We start from the raw sequence: 15281 nt of genomic DNA, 5'->3' as shown, positions 1-15281 counted from the left end.
TGAAAAAGGTTCTACTGTGGGTAAAATGCTATCAAACATCATCACATGCTTCAGAGAAATCACAGTGAAAGGAAGAGTCAATTGATATGCCAAACTTCATTGTTGTCGTATTTTCTTTCATTGCCATAGCTGCTCCCAGCCTTCACGAACCACCATCCAGATCAGTCAGCAGCCCACAAAATCAAATCAATACCCTCAACCAGCAAAAAGATTAACACTCCCAGAAGGCTCAGATGTATCATTAGCATTTTTTAGCCATAAAGTATTTTTAATTAAGGAATGTACATTTTCTTTTCACACATAATGCTATTGCACATTTAATAGACTACAATATAGTATAGACATAACTGTTATATGCACTGAGAATCCAAAAAATTCATGTGACTTGCTTTCTGCAATATTCTCTTTATTGTAGTTATCTGAAACCAAACCTGAAATATCTCTGATGTATACCTGTATAAGGATAAAAATACAGGAGGACAGGAATGGTGGCTCACACCTGTAACCCCAGCACTTTGGGAGGCTGAGGCAGGAGGATTGCTTGAGCCCAGGAGTTTGAGACCAGCCTGGGCAACATGGTGAGACCTGTCTCTCCGAAAAGTTAAAATATTATCTGGGCATGATGGTGCATGCCTATGGTCTCAGCTACTCGGAAGGCTGAAGCAGGAGGATCATTTGAGCCCAGGACTTTGAAGCTGCAGTGAGCTGTGATCGCCCCACTACACTTCAGCTTGTGGAACACAGCAAAACCTTGTCTCATTAAAAAAAAAGAAAAAAACATGAAAATACATATTTCTTCATAAATATGATCTTTAATAGTTTATTCTTTAAGCACATGGAATTTATTTTACTATAATGTAATGCAAAGATTGAATTTTACCATTTTCTATGTTGCTTATGGTTCACATACCATTTGCTGAAAACCCCTACATTACTTTTCTAATTAAAAATATTACACCTGAGGCCAGGTGTGGTGGCCCATGCCTGTGATCCCAGCATTTTGGGAAGCCGAAGCAGGAGGAATGCTTGAAGCCAGGAGTTCAAAACCAGCTTGAGCAAAATGATGAGATCCCATTTCTAGAGAAACTTTAAAAACTAGCCAGGTGTGGTGGCATGCACCTGGAGTCCCAACTATTTGGGAGGCTGAAATAGGATGATCACTTGAGCCCAAGAGGCTAAGGCTGCAGTGAGCTGTGATCTCACCACTGCACTTCTGTCTGAAAGATGAAGTGAGACCCCTTCTCCAAAAATACACCCAACCAACCAAACAGAAAACATCCCACAACCTCATATACTAAATCCATATACAATTGAGTGTGTCTTAAAATGTTAATCCAGTTCCCTATGTGTCTATCATTGACTCAATGCCACACTGTCTTAATAACTATCACTTTATTGTAAACCTTGACAAGAGCAAGCCTTCTCCCACAAAATTGCATCATATTTTTTTTTTCAAAATTGTATCAGGTGTTCCTGGACTTTTGCACTTTTATTTCATTTTTTACCCCAGCTTTATTGAGATATTGGCAAATAAAAATAGTATACATTTAAGGTATATAATGTGATGTTTTGATATAGTTATACATTTTTATGAAATGATTACCACAATCAGGCTAATTAACATATCCATTACCTCACATAGTTACCACTGTGTGTATCTGAGTGTGCGGTGAGGCACATAAGATCTACTGTCTTAGCAAATTTCAAGTACACAATAGTTGATATTGCTAACTGTAGTCACCATGCTGTACAATAGATCTCCAGAACTGTGTTATAACATAGCTGCACTCAAAAAAATTTATCTTATATCTTATGTAAGTCTTCTCTCTTACAAATATTCTTGTTTTATATCTGCCCAAAATTGCTGTGTATGTAAAGGCACAAACTTACAGTTTTATCTAACTTGGGAGTCAATTCCATCCTGCCCACTCCTCTTCGCCACACCCCATCCCACCCCCAACCTAACCCTGCTCCTACCCTGAGGGAAGCTAGAGAATGTAAGCTCTCATGCTCTCCTTCACAGCTGCTTCATTCAAGTTTGGATTAGTTCCAGCCACCAGCATCCCAGAGACCTGATGCTGGCGAACAGAAGAGAAACTGCTGCTCAAGGACATTGGTTCAGAGATGTCAGTGTGGCTGAAGGAACAGAATAACAATAAAGGATTTAAAAGATTAGATGTGAGTGGACTTCAAGGAAGACAGTGGACTTCAGCCAAGCAGCATAGTGTGGAAAGGACAAGGGAAGGTCTGCAAGCCCTAAGTCTACAATATCACTTAGTACCACGGTCATTTAATGTGTATATGATAAATAACACATGGCATCAGATAATTTTCAACACAGATGTTGACTTCAGAATGACAGATAAAAAGTGTAAAAAATTATTATTTGTTCTTACAGAAAAACAATTCACTATATTTAAGAATTTAGGTCGTATTAAGTATGTTACAAAATGTACTTGATTCTAACAGTAATTGGTGTTTATATATATTCAAGAGTCATGGCATATTGTTTATGTGAAAAAGTCGGCTAATATAATGAAAGGGAGAAGTCTAGAGGAAACCTGGCTCTGTCGCCCAGGCTAGAGTGTAATGGCACAATCTCAGCTCACTGCAACCTCCGCCTCCTGGCTTCAAACGATTCTCCTGCCTCAGGGTCCCAAGTAGTTGGGCTACTCCCAAGTAGCCCACCTCCACGCCCAGCTAATTTTTGTATTTTTAGTAGACATGAGGTTATGCCATGTTGGCCAGGCTGGTCTCGAACTCCTGACCTCAGTGAGCCACCGGTACCCGGCCCTAGTCATTGGGTTTGAGCATGACTTTTATTCCCTTACATTTTAGCTCTGAGGAATTAAATACGAATCTATAGCAAATGCGTAAATGCTGAAGCCTTGGACCCAGTTTTGTTCAATTAGTTGTTGAATGATGAAGGAGATTAGAGCAAGGGGATTCTGATTGGAAAAAACATGACCCATATTTTCTATCAATTACACTAATAAATTGTGTACAAAAATGAAGAGACTTGGCAAAAGAGACACTTTAGTGTTTATTTCAGACTGCATCTTTGACACTCGAGTATGTGGGTTTTGTTTATGTTACCTAGTGTGTATAAGAAGAGAGAAAATTGGACTAGAAGCTAGAAATCCCTGGTTAATCAATGCCATTCCTCTATAATGTCATGCTATGAAGCAGTATTCCTGCAAACAAATATTTCTTACAATAGCTTCATAGTATTACCAATTGAACATTAGAGAAATGATTTTTCTATCAAATTCTTTGAATTATCAAAGTATTTTCTTATCTCCTTAAATATTACTCCTGTATTTCTGCCCTTTGAACTCACACCAACTACTATCACCACCACCACAAAAACTCGTAACAATGTAACAGCTGTTCAATTGTTAAGAAAGAAACAGAGGTTCAAGAGCTTTTTCCTGAGTGGATCTATTCCAGGACAGAGGTGTTTTAGAGTCAATATTTTGCAGCACTGTAGTACGTTAAAGCACTTCTGAAGCATCAGGGAGCTGTGAGCCAGCAAAACTCCTACAGGGTACAACCACATCCATTCCCTTTGAGCCATGCTGTTTAATTCTTGGAGCCTGCTATTTGGGTAATGTCAGCACACTAGTGAAATGACTGAAAAGCTGAAATTGGTTTTTTAAAAGTATGCATGTATGCGTTGGGCGTGGGCAGAGTGGGCGGTTTTATTTAGAAATGTGCTCATTTTCAGTAATTCTGTGGCTTGGTCAGTAATAAAGTGCTATGAAGAAATACATAAAAATACCTGCAATAACATATTTTAAAAATACATAAAGTAGGCCGGGCGAGGTTGCTCACGCCTGTAATCCCAGCACTTTGGGAGGCCAAGGCGGGGGGATCATGAGGTCAGGAGATCGAGACCATCCTGGCTAAACAGTGAAACCCCATCTCTACTGAAAATACAACAAATTAGCCGGGCGTGGCGGCAGGCGCCTGTAGTCCCAGCTACTCGGGAGGCTGAGACAGGAGAACGGCCAGAACCTGGGAGGCGGAGCTCGCCGTGAGCCGAGATTGCGCCACTGCACTCCAGCCTGGGCAACAGAGCGAGACTCCGTCTCAAAAAAAAAAAAAAAAAAAAAAAAGAAAATACACACAAAAAAACATAAAGTAGCACAGAGAAGATAACACAGGGGACATTGCAGTGCACTTCCCAGATAATTCTTTAGGATTAAGGCACTTCCTGCTCCATGTGACTGGAGTCTTAGCTGCTGATTGCTCATAGCTGGGTCCCCTCTCCTGTAGTTGGCATTAATTAAAGGAAAGTGCTTCACCCAAGGCTCCACTCCTTTCCTGAGGACAACCTGCACCCAATAATTGGTCACTGTGAGAATACAAAGGTATGGATGGACCCCTTGTATCAGGTGGGAGAGGGTGTGATGCTGGCTCCAGAAATCCCCTACAGTGTTGGTGGAAGCCTCTGTTGTACTGCATTGCTGTTCAGCTTCACCCTCTGCCCAGTCCTGTATTCCTATCTCTCATAGGTGTTGTTTCCAAGAGCTCTTCTAAAAGCTTTCATTAGTAATTTTCTGTCTCAGATTCTCTTTCTCAAAAAACCTGATCTAAGAGCTGTATTTATCTCTGGCTTGCTAGCACCGAGTCCCTCATTTCCAGTGGTAGGTGGGGCACTGATAGCCCCTGGCACGTGGTTGCAGTGAAATTCTTAAAACTTCCATCAGTGTAGAAAATTTCCCTTCAGTGTAGGAAATTTTACAGGAAATATCACAGGTGTTTAAGAAGTTTGGAGAAATCCTAATTATAAAGATTTTGGAATCAGATAACTATTGCTAGGGACCATCAATGCCTTGGAGAAAGACAACAAAAGGCTAAAGGTGATTAATCATCAATATAAGGCACAGTTTGAGTGGCAGAAGGCCTTCATGGCAACATGTAAACTCTCTTCTCCTATAGCCAGAGAACAGAAAAAGCTGAGGATTGGACCTGAGGCTTAATTGTAAGAGTAGAAGAACTCCAGAGAAAGTTGAATTTCCAGTGCTCACAAGTTGGCTACCAAAATTAGGAGTGGGACTCTGGGACTGAGTGTGGGGACATCTGGGTTGACACACTCAAAAATATTGAATCCCCAGGATCCCCTAAACACTCTAGGCCCCCAGAAGTATCTCATCCTTACTTGTTAAAAACTTGTGCTCATTTCTTCTTTGAAGATAATGCAGAGGCTATGATATTGCAAGACAACAAACCCTCTGAGAACACACTTCTTCTAAATATCAGACAAATAACTAGGATTAAGCTTCAACATAACCCAGACAGGGGAGTACTGAGCCAGTTAAAAGAAATACAGGGATGATACTCTGAAGGAGCTTCAGGGCCTACTAACAGGCTGGCAGGAGCTGGGTTTGTATATGTGGGCTTGGATCCCATGAGATAGTATATATGCAAGTATATCCTGAAGGTCCTGACCAATAAGAATGGAATATAAGGTTGGATAAGGGATATTTTTATTAATATGAAAGCATCCTCCCATGGTACAGAATTTAACATTCTAGCAAGAACACTGGGAGATGATATTCCTAGGATAACTCTGGAAGCTTGGATAAAGTGATGATCCATACAAATGAAGTAGAAATGCTAAATCTTTCATGGTAGATGGTAGAAAGTCTCAAAGAAGTGGATAGTATAGCAGAGTGAATATATGACTTAATGCCAGAAAGTCTATCACATGATGCCATTTCATGGAAGGGCCTGGAAAATAGTTCCTTCACTAAAGAAATATGGAATTTGCTGGTTTAAAAAAAAGCACCAGAATTAATAATCACAGTGGTGGAAATTCTCTGTAGGCCAGAGCTAATAGTAAGAGATGATACTAAATAACTGGGCTCCCTGATAGCAACAAAGGTGGTTGCAAAGATGATTGTGAGGTAGAAGCATTTAATCACCAGGAACAAGACTGTATGTGCAATTATTGTAAAATGGTTAATAAAAAATAATGCCTCCAAGAGCAAGATAGATGGGCATCCAGCAAAGATATTGCTCTATCTATACAACAGTAACAACAAAAGAATCAAGGATAGATGATTTGGAGGCTGAGGCAGTCTGCTCAAATAAAAAGTCCACTATCCCAAACCCAGTTTTCACACCTGAGCCACTTGCCAGACCTGGTTCCCCCTGACAGAAGGAGAGGCTGGATCCCCATCAGAATAAATTTTGCAAACATGGCTCTTATCTATGGCTTGTAGCCATTTACTCAAGTAATCATATGCTGGGGAAATGGGGATATCCAGATACTTCAAGGACTCTTGGACAAAGATCGAAGTGACATTATTATCCACTTACCTTAAGCTTCATAATGGCCCTCATGCTAGAAAGGTGGTACACATGGTCCAAATATCAAATGGAGTCCTGGCCAAGGTCAGCTCACATTGAGCCCACTGTACATAGTTGAAATGAACATACTCAGTAGTTAACAAAATCTCTATATAGATTCCTCGATCTGAAGATAAGAGCTGTCATAGTAGTGAAGGCCATATAGAAGCCTCTTAAAGTGCCCCTGCCCTAGCCAAAATTAAAAATCATAAACAATATTGGATCCTGGGAATAATGACAGAATTAGGGATACCATTCAATTATGCAAAGGTGGTGGTTCTCATCATATCTCCCCATTTGTTCACCAGCTTGGCCCCCACATAAAAACCAGAAAGATTCTTAAGTGTGACAGTAAGCCACAAAACAATAAGAGATAGTCCTAACTGCAGCTGCTGAGCCAGATGTGTTATCTTTGTTAGAGCACAGTAACATGGTCTCAGGTATGTGATACATGGCCACTGATCATCTAGACTGGTTCTTTTCTATCCCCATCAGGAAGGAGAGCCAGAAGTAGTTCACATTCATGTAGGAAAAACAAGAGTATTATAGTCTTGCCAGAGGCCTAGTTAAATTTTCCACCCTCTGTCATAATATATTTCAAAGGGATTTGGAGTATTGAAACATTCCACAGATGGCATCTGTCCACTATTTTGAGATTGTTATTTAAAATGGACTCAATAAGTAAAAATTGTCAGAAGCTTTGGTAAAACATATGAGCTACAAAGACTCATGGACATACCATACTAATGAAGTTTTTAGGGATCCAGTTATCTTGGGTGTGCCAGGACATCTCCTCCAAAGGAAAAGACACATTATAGCATCTTGCACCTCTTTTCATTAAGAAAGAAGCATACTGTCTGCTAAGCCTCTTTGATTTCAGGCAGCAGAGTATTTCACACTTAAAAAAAACCTACCCTGCCTCATTTACTGAGTGATCTGGAAAGCTGCCACGGAGGAGGAGGGCTGAGTGTAAGAAAGGGCTCTGCAGCAGCTCTAGCCTGCAATGCTTACAACCCTGACACTTGAACAATATGATCCATCAGACTTTATGGTATTAGAAGTATCTGTCATGGGAAAAGACACGTATGAAGTTTAGGGTAAGCCCCAAAATAGGAGAAGCAAAATCTAGACACCTGAAGTTCTAGAACAAGACCATGTTATCTGCAAGCAGAGATTTGCACACCATTTGAAAAACAGCTTCTGATCTATAGTAGAAATGGAGTGCCTGGTGGTGAGGAATCAAACGACTGTGAGGTCAGAGCTGCCCATTATGAGCTGGGTTCTGTCAGAACCACCAATTCATAAGGTAGATGGGTCCAGCAGCAATTCATCACCAGATGGACATGAGGAATCTGGGATCAGCATAAATGAGGCCAGAGAGTACAGATAAGCTACATGAACAGGTGGCCCAGAACCCATGTCACCCACTGTGCTGCATCAGTAACTCTTCCTTAGTTTATACCTATCGATAAATATGTGTGTGGAGGTAGAGAGGAGTCTCTTATGACTAGCTGACAGAGAAGAAAAAGGTCTGAGCTTGGCTCATGGATAGGACATCTCCATATGCTGAAGATGGACTGCTGCTGCATTATCCAAAGTCCCATTCAGGGGTGGACCTAAAAGAGAAGAGTTAGGCAAAACTCTTTCACTGGGTAGAGATTTGAGTGGTACACCTGACATTTCATAAGAAAATAAAACTGTCCTAAGATAAAAAATATATTGAAATTCAAAGGAAGCACTGAATACCTTACCTGATTGGCCAGGGGCCTGCCAGGACAGTGAAAGATAGGGTTCCAGAATATCTAGAGAAGAAGTAGATAGATGGATTCTGGAATTCCATGAAGTGTGAAGAACCTTGAATTACATATTAACACCTACTGAAGAACAGCTAACAAGTAGGAGACTACCACTAAAACCAATTAGAGGAATTCAGCCAGTGACATTCAATGTCACTTGACATTAGCCATTCTCTGTCATCAGCTATCCCAAGCGCTGACACAGTGTGTACATGAATTGAGTAGCCATGGTGACAGGAAGGGAAGCTATGCAGGAGCCCAACACCATGGGGTCCCATTCACCAAGTCTGATCCAACTGTCTAAACTATCAGCCACAGAGACCAATGCTATTTCTGATATGGCACCATCTCTCAAAGAAGTAACAAGTCACTTGGTAGAAATTGGTACAATGGGCCCCTACCACTCCTTGCCTCAACTGGGACCAGCCTGAAATGCTCCCAAATTACTTTTAATATGGTCTGAGATCTTGAATGCAGCTACATGGCAGTTCTGCTTCTCCCTTTGCCCAACCTCACTTCCTTCGCCCCTCATGGGTATTGTTCTGAGAGTGATCCCCAATAAATCTCCTGCAAGAAAAAACCTGTCTGATTGTTTCCCAGGTAGTCCAATCTAAGACAGATGGCAAGGTCCAGGATTTCCCCAATGATCCAAAGTAATTACCTCCAGAAGACAACATGAATTAATATCAATGGTCATTTTTCCACATCTGCAAATTCAGCAAGATGGTATTACTTCTTAAGAATTTTCTTTCTGCTCAAGGGTGAGTTAGCAGCAGTAATTTGGAGAAAGAAATTATTGTATTTACATTCTATTGAAATTACTTAATGTCTCCCTGTCATGACCTAGAAAGTCATAGAATTGGGTCTGAGAAAAGACCCCACAAATACGTACAGTCTACCAGAGGGCTTCAAGCAAGTAATACTGTCTCTTTTTATATATTATGAATGGGAAGTTCAGAGATTAGTTGTCTTGCAATAAGCTTCATAGTTAATACTAAAGGAGAAATCAGAAAACAAATCTAGCGATATTTACTACTGTGTTTCATTCTATTAATATGCTACTCTTCTAAGTCTTTGAAACCTATTAAAGTCTAGGTAAAATAAATTATTGTAATAAAGAAATTCCATCTACTTCTAAAGAGCTATTTGCTAAAACATTGTGTGCATTTCTCAGAATATGATTATATAATGTTCATATTTCCACCTGGGAAGAGGAGAGTTGTAACTTGGATAACTTTTGTTGGAGAACGAAATGGAAGGATTTGTCTTCAAGAACTTTATGATAAAACTACTTTAAAAATAAGAGAGTCCATCTGGTCCTAAATTTCTATGGAAAACAAAGGTCTTTCAAAGAAATCAAGAAGATCTCTTACTGAGATTTCAAAAGAAAGAATTTTTGATTGTAAGAAAGTTTAATAGATACAACCTTCATAATCAGATAAGTATTCTAACATCTCTTGAGTTGCAGTTTATGCTCATTGCAACATTTTCTATTCTTAGCAGCAATGATAAACCTAAGATCTACCAGTATGTTCCTTTAACTACAGTTAAGAAATGAAAATTCGATGTGACTTATTTATAATCAAATTATCCACCAACTACAAGCCATACTTTTTTATATTCCAATGAGCTAACCAGATTAAGAAAATGCAATGTACATAGTTGATAAATAACCCAGCTAGAATCCACTCTCAGAGTCCATTACATTCTGGTTTTATCATGTTGAGAAAAATATCTAACGTATAAAAATGTATAGAATATATAATCACAGCTTAGCACTAAAAAAAGTGGAAAAAAGAACAGAAAATAAGAAAAGGATTGGCCAAGAAATTAAAAATAAAAAAGGAAATGACATAATGAGAAAAATGAAAGTATCTTTATATAAGAGTAGAAACAAAGAAACTAAATTTTAAAATACAGAAGACAGAGCAGTGATATTTCAAAGGCAATGTCCTGTCTGCCTTTCTTAGAATAAGGATTTTTTATGGTTCAAGTATTTGATTAATTGTGAAAATAATAAAGGGTATAGTATACTCAAATGTACATTAACTGAGCCAGTGTGGTTGTGCTGGGAAAAAATCAACTTGGAGTCAGAGGGACTAGCTCAGAAAACTGGCTCTATTCCTGCCAAATGGATGGCGTGAGAAAACTCACTTAGCTTCTCTGTGCCTTGGCATTTTATTTTTAAAAATGAAGCCATGGGGATAAATTGTTTGCAGTCCTTCTAGTCCTACAATTCTACAGCAATTCTTGTTTCTCCAGGCTTGTTATTTTAGGAGATATAAAATATTTAATAATTTTAGAAATATTTCTTGAGCACAGACTCTATTAATAACTGTTTCCATTTATACATTATTTTATACTTTTACAAGTTGTTTTCACATTTCTTTACCTCATTTAATACAATGAGTAAGATGTGAGACAAGTAATCATATCTCCATTCTATAAATGAGGGATTATACACTCAGAGAAGTTAAGTAACCTACCCAAGATTACAGAGGATTGAAGGACAGGCAGAAAAACTCAAAGCTGGATCCCCTCACTCCGGGGCTGCTCCACTGTCTAAGCTATCCACAATTGCATATGAAGAGCTTCTTTGAAATGAGGTTTCACTGGATATAAGAAGTACTCATTGCTCCCAACCTATTTCAAAATTCTCTTGACTCTATGCACTGGAGGACTTGAAAAGATGAAAATGTTGGAAGCCCAAATCTACTTTTGTGCATATATAGATAATTCCATTTGCGTGAATTTTCTCACTTACACAGTTTCACATTGTCACCATTTTTCAAAATGTAGTTTAGATTTAGAAAAATTGAAAACATTATAGAAATCAATATTTGTTAAAGCAGAGTTCTACCTAATGCCTAGCCTTTGAAAGATTAAGATATCTTTTGTAGTTCTTAACCTCCCACTGTCACCCCAGAAAAGATAATCTATGGTTCGAAAAGGTTAGGAAATGCTTCCCCTAGTTAATTAACACTAACCTTAATTAAAGCTACAGTTGATCAGGGTGTCTTTAGTACAGGATGTTTTGGGGCTTTTAATATGCTACTATGCATTGTGAATTTCCTAAAGGAGGAGACAATACTCAGCATTTCTCAGACTTATTTAAGAATTAACTTTTTAAAGGAAAATCTAATATTTTATTGAACTTCTGTTCTATAGAAAACAGTTTGTGAGTTTTGTCTCCTTACAACTAGAAAACGCCTTAGAAATTATTGATTTCAACTTCTACATGTTACAGATGAACAAAATGAAACCTTGAGAGGTCAAATTACTTGCTCAGAGTCACACAGTTAGTGACATGGCTCATGATTAGAACCAAGATTTTCTGACTTCCACTACAGTGTTGTTTTCATTTCACATACTAACTTTCTGTAAATAAATATGAATTGGAATTGTGAAAATAGTTTTTTCACCTCTTTCATATTTGGAAAAGCCAAAGTCAATTAACATTGATTTCAACAATGTGTAAGCAAAATGTCTTTCCAAATACAAGGTATGTAATTACTAGAGTATGTTTTACCCTAAGTTCAGCATGTTTTAAACACTTTGATTTTCTATATTCATCAGGGCAATTGAACTTTATAAAACAATTTAATATTTTGATTTTCTTTACAAATGTTTGAATCTTTATAAAACTAGAAGATGTATTCTAATGGAGAAAAGAAATCATATTGATTATCTACAGTGTACCCAGCATTTTATCTACAATGTATTCAGTTGTCAAGGTAACTAACAATAAAAAGATATTAGCTCTGTTTCCAATACTAGATGAAAATTAGGCTCAGAATGTCACTTACAATGTCCTAGACCACATGACCATCGAGTAGAGGAGTAAAGACTTCAATAGATTTCTATCTGGACAATTATTTAATTATTCAATTCTCTAATTCTCTTATAAAATGGGAATAATATCCAATTACATCAAATATAATATTGAAACATTTAATGTATCGTAACGTACATATGTAGATACAAATTACAATTACTATATCTTAATTTTTTAAAGTTTTCATGTCTGCCATTAGCATACACTTGAAAACAAATATCTCCATCAGAGAAAAATGGTAAGAAGAAATCATGATTTATCTTTTAGTCGTTTTTGTTCTAAAGGTTCCATGTTACTTTTAAAGTTGCACCGTAGACCTTGGTCATATTTATTGATCAAGCATGTATAAAATGGAATATCTTTAATGAGAAAAGCAAGATTTATGGAATTCAGAATTGCTTTGGGAAATAAAAACACATTTTTATATATTAATAGTCACTAATGGCCTATACTCACGGCAGCAACTGTTAGGCAAATAAATAAATGATTTGCTGGTTTATTTGAAGTGTAAGTAGAGGATAATCTAACAATTTGTTCATTATTCTTATCTGCTGGTCCCTTTACTTCTCAACTCCATAATAGAAAAGCTGAATGCAAACTGAATATTTTTATATTAAACTACATTTCAAATGGCCTGGGTCAGTTTGTGCTTATCTTCTAGTTTAAATTCTGTTTATGTCTACATTTTTATTCTGTGTTTCCATAAAGTAGACACTAAGTGATTAAAATATAGTAACTCCCCACTTACCCAGAAGGTCCAGCTTGTCAGAAGTCTCTGATAAAGGCCTCAGAGAAGCCAGAAATATCTACACCAAAGCCCTGCATTAAGGCTCATAGAGATTCAGTCAAACTTTATTGACTTTTTAAATATGCAATTCTTTTAAAGCTTAGTTATCTGGCTTCTCAGCCTCTGATAGATTAGTAGAAGCACATCAGAAAAGGTCAGAAGCTGTCTGAGGCAGGTAAAGAACGAGCAGATGTGATAGCTGACAGCCTTTTACCACATTATCCAAAAAAACCAGGTTCATAATGATTGTCCTGCATCCCAAGAAAGGGCAAAGTGATGTTAATGATGCTTGGAATTTTCTGGCTAAGTCACATGTTTTAAAACAAGTGCCCCCATATATGGTTAAGTTGAAGTAGCTATAAAATTGATTGATTTGTGATAGCACAAGTGTGTGTGTAATTGGCAATGCCTTCTCCAAGTAGGTAGGCACCATGTAAAATGGATCTTAGTAAAGAAGAAGAAACTCACTAAAAATAGAAAAAGAAGCATATATTTTGAGAAGAGGGAACATCATTATCTAGTTTTAGTGGCTTGAAAGAGGGGTGAATGGTGAGTTTTCTGGTATGACTAGGGTACAAAATCTAACTAAAAATATAACCAAAAGCCTGCTTTCATCTCTTTCTTTTGAGCCTTTAATTATTGCTAAAGTCTGATGGCCTAGACTCTATGGCTCTATCTTAATGTGTTAAACTTCAATATTTTACGTTGCTGCAATTAAAAGACCTGTGATACGGTTTGGTTAGGAGGATAAAGAAATAGAGTGTGGCATACATAGATATGCAGGAAGGTAAAGAGGAAAAGTCACCAATCTATATGAAAATCTATCATAAGTTATATATTGCCCTATGTAGTTTTTGTGTCTCATCTCACCTAATTTTCGCAACAGGCATAAATTACCATCATTGTTGTTATTCTCATCTCAGATGAGAAAACTGAGATTCAGAGAAACTAAATATCTTACTCATAGACAATTTATAGAGCCATTCAGTGGCAGGGCCAAATTCCATATTCCGCATCTGTGTGTTTTTTACCATAATATATTACTACTAACTCTGCAGAAGGAAAAGGGGTACACAAAAGTGAACTCTGGCTTCTAATAACAAACTTTACCTACTGCAAAATAATAATGGCTTGAATTCCCGAATAGATTTATACAAACAAATACATTATGTGCCAGTGATACTGATAACGGCACAGTATTAATTGAGCACCTATTATACGGTAAGCAGCATTTCTTACACACCCTGTTAGTTAGGGATGACTATTCTCAGATTAAAAAGAAGAAATTATGGCCATGAGAGTTTAATTTGCCTTTTGGGACATAATTCTAAGTAGTGGAGCTGGATGAGCTTTCCGCTACTTTGTTATGGTGCCTCTCTAATGTCCCCAAAAGAATTAAGTTTAATGGAAGTAAATGGGAAGTTGCATGGGACTGGGAAATTAGTACTTAATGTTAGTAGTGAATAATAGATTTCTCATTACTGTCTATAATCAGCTGTATATGTGTACATCTATCTTTGGAAGTAGGAGACCCATAATTCTTCATGTTTGTTCATACAATTATGTAACTAGCTATAATCAGGCAGTGACTTTAAAGGTCTCTACGACACACAAACTTCTGCTATTGTTCTAAGTTTTATAGTAGCCAACCTTCTATTTTACCTAAACCAAGTGAGATGTTGGGGGCAGTTTACAACCTATTCAAGATTATCAGCAGTGAAAAAAAAAGCTAACTGCCACAAAATCTGCTCAAGCTTTTGAAATGATGTGGTTGAGAGAAAGGCTGTAATCGCCATTTAGAGACCCGATCCTAGTGTTGAGTCTTTCAATAATTCAGCCTGTGACTTTGTATGAGTTTACTAACGTGATCATTTTCCCCTCATATGTTAGAATGATAGTTCCAGTATTATCCATTTTTTTCTGGTCTGAAAAAAAGCTGTAGGATCAAAAAAAAAAAAAACAGATTTGAGCCTTGTTGCTTTTTAATTGTGAGACATTGATTAATTAAAATGCCTTGATTCTTAATTTTCTCATCTATAAAGTTTAGCTACCTGGCTGGACTACCTAATAGAATTGTTTTAAGGATTGAAATGAAATAATGAACTGGAAGCACACTAAACTGTATAAAATCCTGTAAGTCATAAAAAAAATTCACACAAATGTCTTGTACATTGTAAACATATTAAATATTTATGGAATGTATACCAGACAAGGGGCCAGTATTGAGTAAGATTTAGGAGTGCAGCCCCTGAGTCAGACTGCCTGAATTCAAAAACTGACTCCACAACTTACTAGGTGAATAAATTTGGAAACATTACTTATCCTCTTCATGCCTCTATTTTCGGATGTATAAAACAAAGCAAGTAATATTTGTCTCTCAGGCTATTGTAAGGATTAAATAAGACATCCCATGGAGAGTGCATGGCCCTGTGTTGAGCACTTGGATGTATGACATTGAATAGCAAAAGACATAAACATTGTTCTTTTCCTAAGCTTCAAGTGAAAG

At 37.5% G+C, this 15281-nt stretch overlaps 1 long non-coding RNA gene across 1 annotated transcript in view; it reads left to right on the top strand.

The window, feature by feature from the left end:
• LOC100936966 (uncharacterized) overlaps positions 1 to 2937 on the top strand; it is a 69113-nt gene extending 66176 nt beyond the window's left edge. The window contains exon 5 of the long non-coding RNA XR_008523589.2: positions 2024 to 2937. This is a non-coding gene — a long non-coding RNA (uncharacterized LOC100936966). The remainder of the gene's footprint in view (positions 1 to 2023) is intronic.
• The last annotated feature ends 12344 nt before the right edge of the window (positions 2938 to 15281 follow it).

The sequence above is a fragment of the Pongo abelii genome, chromosome 2 (assembly GCF_028885655.2).
Source record: "Pongo abelii isolate AG06213 chromosome 2, NHGRI_mPonAbe1-v2.0_pri, whole genome shotgun sequence".
Classification (NCBI taxonomy): domain Eukaryota; kingdom Metazoa; phylum Chordata; class Mammalia; order Primates; family Hominidae; genus Pongo; species Pongo abelii.
This window is presented reverse-complemented; position numbering and strand designations above follow the sequence as displayed.